Here is a 9811-nt window from a genome sequence, read left to right as displayed (position 1 = left end):
GAGTTGCAGGAAAGCTGTCATGGAGGTCCTTAGAAACTGAATCATCTCTCATGAAGAATCAAACCTGAAAATCCATTTAATGCCTTATAAATTACAAATGTACTCGGAGTAATGCCAAATTTTAACAAGAATGATATTATGGTGTATGCTGAATGTAGAAAAAGTTTTAAGGTCAAATTATGAAGAAACGATGAGTTCGCCTTCAAATATTTTCTTGCCATTGTCCTATTATTCCTGGTACCACACTATTTCTACTCTGCCACTATCACTACTACATATCATAACACTCCCGGCCCCTCACCACTTACTAGCCACTGAACACGCGTCACTGATGAGGGTAGTCCCCGATCGGCTAGTGGGGACGCGTTAGTGATGAATGTCTACGGGCTATCCTGGAAACTCATCACTGACTGGCCATTTTAAGGCCAGTCAAAGATTGATGGGTTATATATGGCCCTAACTTATCACATGCTGGGTGTTAAGTAGTAGCTCGACTCTGATATTTTTTATCAATAACTAGTTTTTAGTGGATAGTCAATCATGTGTGTTCTTTATTGCGTACCACTACGGACTTAGAGGCGTTCCAAATTCCTCGGATCACCGCTTCGGCTCCTCTCCCTCGACAAAGTGGCTCACCGGCTCGTGCGATGCCGATTCACCTCCCCGTCTTTATAAATTCCCATCATCACCCTCCACAAACCCGAGCTCTTGCCCACCGCCACCCATCTTCTCCAAATTGTGCTAGAATCAGGCCCAAATTCACCATGGTGACGGTCCTCATGATCCACCATTTCGCCTACTTGTTCCATCACCTCTCAATCATTGTCATGCTAATGATTCCTTGAGCTCGGACAATGAGGAGGTTTGGGAGTTGAGCTCCTTGGGGAGAAGGAGGAGGCAGAGGGCAGGGTGGAGCATCAGCGGGACCATCGCGGGTCCTGCCCCCCCCCCCCCCCCCCCCAAAAAAAGAATTTGATGCAAAGATAAGCTAATCCTACTGCTAAACTCACTTCTAAGTAGTCATTCTATCTAATCTTCCTAGCCGTTTTTGGCACGTGCTACTGTTTAGCCGCCCCTTAGATTCTATTCACTATCTGCCACTGGTAGAGGGGGAGCAGCCCCACGCCGGCATGACGTCAAGGTAGTGCCCCTCCGACCGTTAGAGAAGGAGGAGCACCTCGCCACCAGGCGCAACTTGCCGCCGAGAATGCCCATGTTGCGGCTATCCCCACCCTACTCGCCGACCCGCATGTGGTGGAGGTAAACCTCACCATTGAAGCGCAACTCTCCGTCGAGTGACTCCGATTGTTCCAAACCTCAGTGATAGTGATGACAACGAAGAAGAGCCGGTGAGGAAGCCCAGGGGCACCCATGGTGAGACATCTAGCTCCGGAACCGCGTTGATTGAAAGTTTTTGTTAGTTATAGAATTCTAGTACTTCTTCGACTCGAATACCAAGAGGAAGAAAAAAGTATGACTAAGTGATTTTATAGTAGTGGCATGTCCCGAATGTGCCTGATAGATTCCATTTTTTCATGAGAATAAAGATAGTCAATTTGACTGGATTTAAGACTTCATTATGTTTTCTGAGACAGAACAAGGTATACTTATTCTCTTTAATAAAATGTTGTCTCGTACAGAATATTATATGATTTCACCATTTGTTTCATCAGACGGAAGGCTGGTCGTGCACAGCATCTCCTCCGATTAGGATGATTAGCTTGTTGAAGGCGTTATCATTTTGTTGTGCTACCGGTCTTCACTGGCTTGTCTCGGCAACGGATGAAATTCCTTGTCTAGATCATCTGTTGCCGGACGTGCAGATGCGTGATGACGTTTATTCCTTCTTGAAGGCATTGTTACGGAAGAAGTCCACTTAGTCAAATTATTAATAATAAAAGTTAATGTGTGCATCACAATGAAGAAATACGCTGGGTGTTCAACCTCCTTTAAAATAAGGTGTATTGGCCGGATGTGTATATACGAGACATATATCCGTACTCCCACAAGTTATACAAACGAACACAGTAAATAATAAATTGTGCTGATACATTCTTGACTTTACAATCTCTGATAAATAAGAGTGCAACAAACCCTTAACCATACTAGGATCAAATGTTGTCCCATATACCATCCACACATTTTAACTAGCACATGATCAGGTGGTCCCTAAGGAGCAGAGCAAGTGCTTTGTTTTTTTTTTTTTTTGACGGGAGAGCAGAGCAAGAGCTTTGCTATGAGCGGTTGACGGGAGGTCCACCACCAAACGGATTGTCTGCAACCACAAGCATCCAGCAAATCGACTGTTATAACACTTGTACAGTAGAACAAATAACACAAGAATTCTTTTGTAGTTGATTCTTGCAAGATGTGGACCACAGTCGAACCGCTTGAGTAACAATTAGTATAACACTATAATGGACAAATAACACAAGAGAAGTGGCATATAGTTCGTATTTGTCTCCTGAAGCAAATTCGATGTGAACTGAGTAAGAAAAGCAAAATTATATGTACTCACGGCTACCAAAAGTAGGGCCACTGCCTTGAAGGTTGCTTTGAGCAGCCGCAGCACCACTGCCACTGGAAGCCCCAGGGGAGGGCATGCCTCCACTGCCACTGGAAGCGCCAGGGGAGGGCATGCCTTGAGCGTGGCCGACAACACTGGAATGGCCAGGGTCAGGTGTGCTTTGAGCAGCAGGAGACGCCAAGAGCGGAGAGGCAACTGGTGGTGTCGTCGCCATTGTCGTTGATCTCCAAGGTCGCTCTTTCTCTGCTTCAGGAGTAGTTAGCTTGAGAAGGCACGAGAACTCCAACACCTAATGTGTGGATATATAATGTGCATCATCCAATGGCGGGTGGCATGAGCCGCGTGATTCATTGAGCGGTTAAAAGTCAGAAACTTATCGCAATCCCAGTGGTTAGATGGCGCAATCTCATCCCGGTACTTTACTGGATTATCAGTATCACAGTATGTCATGTGTGTGACAAAACTGAGCTAGCTTGTATGGACTAATGCTCGTGCTAAATGATAAACAGAAGAAAAGAGTTGACCACAGCTTGGTTGGAACAAAAGATTTCTTGTAAAATTAAGATTCATGTGTTCTAACCTTCTGAGAAGGTGAGAAGCTTTCCACACGTACTTCTTCAAAGATAAGCTCTGCCTAGGATTTTTCACCGAACCTTTTTTTTAAAAAAACTTCATATCGGCTTTCCGCGCATCCGCGTAGTTCAGTTCCTGAGTTCGACTACTCCGTTTCCGGTGTCTTGCGAATGATTCTGGGGGCGTATAAAATGATTCGTGTGACTCATGATTTGACAAACGCATACCATGGAAACTACTTTAGTGATTCAAGCTGGGAGTTCCTAACCTGTCAAATCAATTATATAAATATATAATCATGTATCCAAAAGCAACAGGTAGAGAAATTCAGAGAGAGTATCAGACAATGTCTCAACCAACTTACCAACTTCTTCCATTTGGAGTGTTGACTCAGAAGTTCAACACCCACCCACCCATACCCATTCACAAAGCGAGGTCTTGCTCAGAAATCCATACTAGTAATCAAGCTAAAACACTCGCATAAAACAATTTCCATCTAGCTAGCTTCCCAGGATGCTCTTATTTTTCCATCGACCCTCTTGTCGGTCTTCCCCAATACACACGCCACTACAGGAAAATCAAAAGTTACCGTGTATCTAGATGTAAGCCGAGTGTAAATTCGTGGGTACCCGGCTTATAAGCCGATACGCCAAGTATAAAAAGGCGAAAACACGGCGCAACAAAGATGACCTCGGCTTGTAAGGCCATAAGCCGAGCATGACAGAAATTATGCTCGGCATATAGGAAACGCTCGACCTATACCATAAAAAGAGCGTGACTTACATACCCACCCTGATAAAGGTTCGTGCCACATGGCCATCATGGAGGTGGTTGACAGCTCAGGGACGGTGTTGCCGATAAGCCAAGTGTATTGTAAGGCCTCGGGATGGCAATGGGGCTCCGAAACCCGCGTCCGTGGGTTTTTACCCTATTAAGGGAGGGGTGAGCGTTTTCTATCCCCACGAGGCTGCTGCTGGGTAGAATATAAAACCCGGCTCGTTTAGCGGGTTCAAAACCGTTCCAGCAGTACCCGAACTCGGAACCCGCCATACCAGTGAAACTAGTAATGTATGGGCCTTGGAATAGACATGAACTGGCCAAAACCTAGCATCCCGCTTATCTGCCCACGTTTTTCAGTTCATCCCGCGCCTCCAGCTGCCACTTCCACATGACCAGCCTAGGCGTCCAGCGCCCCAGCCCCAAATCCACACCCCCTCGCTCCCGCACCGCACATAACCCTAGTGCTTCTCCTCCCGCCGCCACCACCCGACCTGTGGTCCATCTCGTAGCTGCTCCCTCTAGGCCTCCTGTCGTCCACCTTCTACACCGGCGTCGTTCCCTCCGCCGAGCGGCCTCGGTTCGTGCCTCTCCCCTAGGATCCGAACAGGTGGCAAACTAACCAAGTCACCATGGTGGCATCCTCACGTCCCAAGTCAGGAGAAAGGGTGCCGCCGCCGCTGGCTGCAGTAGCCCGTCGTCCTCCTTTCTATACGTGGTGGAGGCAGAGCTGGTCGTGGTCTTCGTGGAAGAGGAGGCCGAGGGCATTCCAATTTTATCCCCAAGCCTCCATCCAACTCCAACATCCGCAAGAAGTCAAAGACTAGGTGAGAAGCCCAGTCTTGCACGATCTGAGATGTTGAATCTAAGTTTGTATGCATATTGACAACACTGGTGTCTAGTATGGAATTTTGTATAGAATTTTCTGTAAATGGATCTTGACCGCTCGCAGGGACGGGTTCCGCACGGGTACAGAAAACCAGACGGGTTTAGGGGATGGTAAAAATATAGGCCCCATGCACAAGGATGGTGACGGGGACTCAGGCTGGACAGAGCGAGCGGGCTTTTCGGCCCGCTCGTGGCCCGTTGTAGACCGGACCGATCGGTCCTGGCCCGCTGAAGAAATTGGCCAGTCCGGTCCCTAAATTTCAGCCCGAAATTTGCTCGGTCCGGTCCGGTCTTTAACCGGTCCGACCGAGCGGACCGAAGCTGCAGATCGTTCGGCGACGTCGCAGCCGCCGGCGACGCACTGGCCATGCCCCGCCCCGTCGTTGTTCATCAGATAAGTGTAATTCCGTCGATTGAAGAGATAGGGGCAAGATGTAGAAGACTCTGGTCACGCGCGGAAGTTTCTTTCCTATTATTCAGTCCAACAGAAAAGAGAAAGGACAAGAGAAACGGGATTAGATCCGATAATCACGGCACCATCCCACGACTAACTCCACGCTGCCGCTTCCCTTTATTCCACAATGTTGTTTCCTTTTATTCAATCAAACAGAAAACACAAGGAAACTCCTATTCCTACGTAAGAGGCTTACCAAATCTGTATCTGCAATCACGGTTCAGTTTCGTCAGAATCTTCAGTATTTTCAGTTTCGTCAGTATTTTCAGAATCTTCAGTATTTTCAGCAGCGTAATCTTAGCGTAAAAGGATGGAGTTTCTCTGCCGTTTCCCTTTCCATTCATTCAGCGTAGAAGGAACAGAAAGAACGAGAAAGACGGGATCGATCTGATACGGCCGTTTCCCTTTCCTTTCATTCAGCGTAAAACGTTTTCCGGCTTCTGCGTCCACTACGCCCACGACTAGGAGTCAGCTCCACGTTAGGTCTGATCCACTAATCACGGAGGACTAGCACACACAAATTTGTGGGCTCATGCACGTGCTACCTTATTTGCATGCGGCTAAGAAAATGCTAAGAAAAAACAACAAAGACGTTCACAAGATATGCTAACAAGATCTGGCACCGGACACATAGCCCTCGGCTTTCTCCCGGAGGACCCCAGCGCGCGTGCGTTGCTGCTAGTGCACCAGCACTTCACCGGCCACACAGTGGAGGATCCCGACGCGCGCGTTGCTGCTGCCGCCGGTGTGCTGTTCGTGGCCGCGACGGCTCGCTCCTGTGCCTTCCGGCGTCCATGGTCGCCGTGTGCAGAAGCTCACGACCACCACATCCACATCCTGACGCCCCCGCCATGGTCACCACATCCGTCTCTTGCTGTCGTTGCCGACGCCGTGGTCACCGCGACCTCTCCATGGCCGGTCCTCTCGGTCCTGTCGGTCCGGCTCGGGCTTCGTCGCCGCCGGTCCGATCCCTGAAAACAGGACCGCGAGGCTGGTCGGTCCGGTCCGGCTCGGTCCGCCGCCGGCCGGTCCAACTGGCGGCTCGGTCAAGGCCCGGACCGTGTCCACCCTGAACGGGGACGGGCTTACAGTTTCCTCACAGGGACGGGAATGGCCATGCAAAACCTAGTGGGTTTCATCCCTGCTGCCATCTTGAGTAAGGCCCCATATGCGGTACTATTCTAAACATAAACTATAGGATCCATTTCCGGAATAGAAACACATATGTCGGGGATGGACCCTGGGCAGGCAACGGAACCCGGATCCTCTTTGAAACACAATGGGGTTGGCACCGCCCCTCAATACCGGCACGCGCTTGGCCGGGTCACTCGACCCGGCCAAGCCCCGTAAGCCGGCCAGACTAGCCGACCCGGCAAGACACGTCGACTCGGCCTCGACAACTAGCGCAAGACAGCCGAACCCGGCACGGCCAAAGCCTCTTCCACAAGCCAGCGCCACCCATGGCATGCTACGCAATCCAGCCGCGGGTCAACTCCCGTCCCATCCAGGCCGTATGATGGGGACGAGACTTCAATCAACGATGACCAAGGCAACAGTGCCCTGCCCATGCCTCTGGTCAGCATGAACGTGGCAACAGTGCCCCTCACCTACCCGCTGACCAGGGCCGGCGTGGCTACAGTGCCCCCGCCCTCACCGCTGACGATAGCAAGCGCCAACCTGGCGGAGAGCACTGTACGCGACTCGACTCGGCCACGCCCTGACGATCGACAAGACGGCGCACAGTCCCCCTAGGCTTGCGGGGCCGCACCTAGGGGAACCCGGCGAACCACAAGCCCTCAGCGGGACCCAGCCCGGGTCCCCGGTCACCGACAATACGGACCCACCGACTTGTAACATTACCATTGTACCCCGGGGGGTTGGACTATAAAACCCCCCGAGAGCCCACGATCAATCGGGGGGCGAGCGAGAGGGAAAGCAGAAAAGACATACGAGAGAAAAGCAAGTAAGCATAGGACTAGCCACAAAACAGCAACACCGGAGAGAAGGAGCAGCCCAAGCCTTGGCCAGCTTCCTTCCTCCTCCATACAGCTCCAGGAGCAACATTGTACTATCGATCATCCAACTACACTCGGCAGGACTAGGGGTATTATCTCTCCGGAGAGCCCCGAACCTGGGTATGTCCGGCGTCCCGCGCCCGCTCATGCCAACCTCGCCTCTGGAGTCCACCAGCGCCCTCGAGCCTCCTCCTCTCTTTAGCCATCCCTTGGCATCTGCCGTGCGCCCACCACAACAACATACAAAGCCGTCATAAGCATATGACTTCATATCATCCACGCACTATCATATGCCACAGATTTTACAAATCGAATATCACAACAATTCCACTACCAAAGAGATATCTCAAATATATATTCACACACACACACACACATGAATAGGGCATACAAGTGCGAAGATCCAAAATTATTACACAGAGAGACCACATGGTCCAACATACATCATCACAGCGGAAGACTGAAAGACAAGATCAAACGATGTCTAAGAGCTGGGAAAACATATCAAAACTAGACACAACTGCTTCTGATGAAGTCATGACTCACCTACTATTGGATAGTAATGGACATGGTACAATTCCAGGCTCCTTACATACCATCCTTACTCTTACTTGTGTAGCTGAACAAGCGATTTACTCTCCTTCCCACCAAAAAAATGTGTCATTATTTTCTTAACTCCTCGAGTACTCGTAGGAATTGGAAGCATTGGGAAGCACTCAACAACAGATTGACAAGTAGCAATAGAGACGTTGTAGAACCCATGGGATTTCATCAAGTACATTTGCCAGGTCATGTTACATGAGGGTGGTTGTACGAGAGTGCTCTGCGGATCTCCTTGAATAAGTTAGGGATATTGTTGCTCCTACCTCTGTTTTCAAATAAGTTAGGGATATGGTTGCTCCTATGTCTATATTTTCAGCGGCAACGGATTTTCTTGTGATGGCATGCATTGTTTATTTTTTTTACGAGATAGTGAAAACATGTGTGGTCCTCTATTGTTCAACGGTGATGATTAGGAAATCGGATCTATGTTGTCTCCCTAGCTAGCGGCTTCCAAAGATTCTTAATTCTGTGCAGGTAGAGGTGATACAATTCAGCTCTCGATAGATATCTGGTCTAAGTAGACTATGTGAGCAACATTTCCCCCGGCACTCCTTTGCAAGAGATAAACCAATCATTATCGAAGTAGCCAAGGAACATGGTCACTGAATGTCTAGTAGAATTTAGCGAGTCATATACACATTGCCACCGTCACCGCCTCCAATGACAACAGCGCCATTCTCCATTGTCTTGGGATGGAGCAAAAACCTAGCTAGTAGGCACAACTAAGAGAACCGACACTTGCTCCAGGCACAGGTGAAGAGAATTTAATACTTCATGGAAAATATTTAACACGGAAATCGCAAGGGCAGAACAAAGGCAACACAGCTTGCATAATCCAAAAGATCAAATACGACGCAGACCAACACTTTACTACAATAACTACGACAGTAAGAATATTATACCTCCCATCTATGACAGTACAGGGTAGCATAAAAACGCTCAAAAATAAATGTACCTACATCGACGAATAAAGTGCTAACCGTCATCTGCTCTGTTTCAGTTGACACTGTCAAAAATAAATGTACCTTCTCATCATTTGTGGTCCACACCGCAAAAGAACTTCAAGTTACACCCTTCATATAAACAAAATGATGTCAACTGATGTTGCGTTATACCCGCCCTTCCGTCTAGATACAGTAACGACCACCGTAAACTCTCTTTCACCACATCAGACCTCTAGAAAATATAAGAGTGTTTTTGACACTAGTATGGGATGGAGTGAGTACATGTTTGGTTAGCCAAGAAGGTTGGACAAACAACAGCATACAGAAGTCCGAATTCCTTTCATCAGTATGATATTCAGTGCTACCAGTGGAAAGCGGTTAGTTCCGCAGTAAGATTCTACCAAGGAAGAAAATATGCAAGCCAATGATACAGTAGTCATTGGCAGTTACTCAAAATTCAAGAGAACCAGACCAATTCAATCAAAGAAAAAGTGAAAAACTTCGCGTACAATTGATAAATGCTACCAATCCTTCATTCCATCCTAGGGCATTTCTTTCAATTAAATCATATCCTGAACTCCAACACCATTTACAACTATAAAAAATGTGACATGACTGCCGAATCATCACTTTTGCCACCTCAACCACTACAAGAGAGTATACTAACATGTCAGGCACTGAGACATGGGAAGAAAAATAAAACAATCTCATCCACCCAACACTTCACTGCCACCTTTCCATCCATGCCAACGACGATGATGCGTCCTTCCACATCCCAACATAGCCGGACAATACAACTTTGAGTTGGGGTCAGGGGGTACATTTCTCTGATTCTAGTTCTTCAAGGCGCAAGTTAAATGGCATTAGAGTTGTAGTGAAAGCTAAACTGAGAAAAGCGTTCAGCTATCAAAAGTAGACGTTCTCCTGTCAATGTTTTAGTGGAGGCAGTGACATTCGACATTGATGCCTGAGGCAATGTGGAGCACTTTTCATATACAGTAATCGCTCTGAACATCACTGAGGAATTCCA

The sequence above is a fragment of the Aegilops tauschii genome, chromosome 7, assembly GCF_002575655.3.
Source record: "Aegilops tauschii subsp. strangulata cultivar AL8/78 chromosome 7, Aet v6.0, whole genome shotgun sequence".
NCBI lineage: Eukaryota > Viridiplantae > Streptophyta > Magnoliopsida > Poales > Poaceae > Aegilops > Aegilops tauschii.
The sequence above is the reverse complement of the archived record's forward strand: the minus strand, read 5'-3'. Positions refer to the sequence as shown.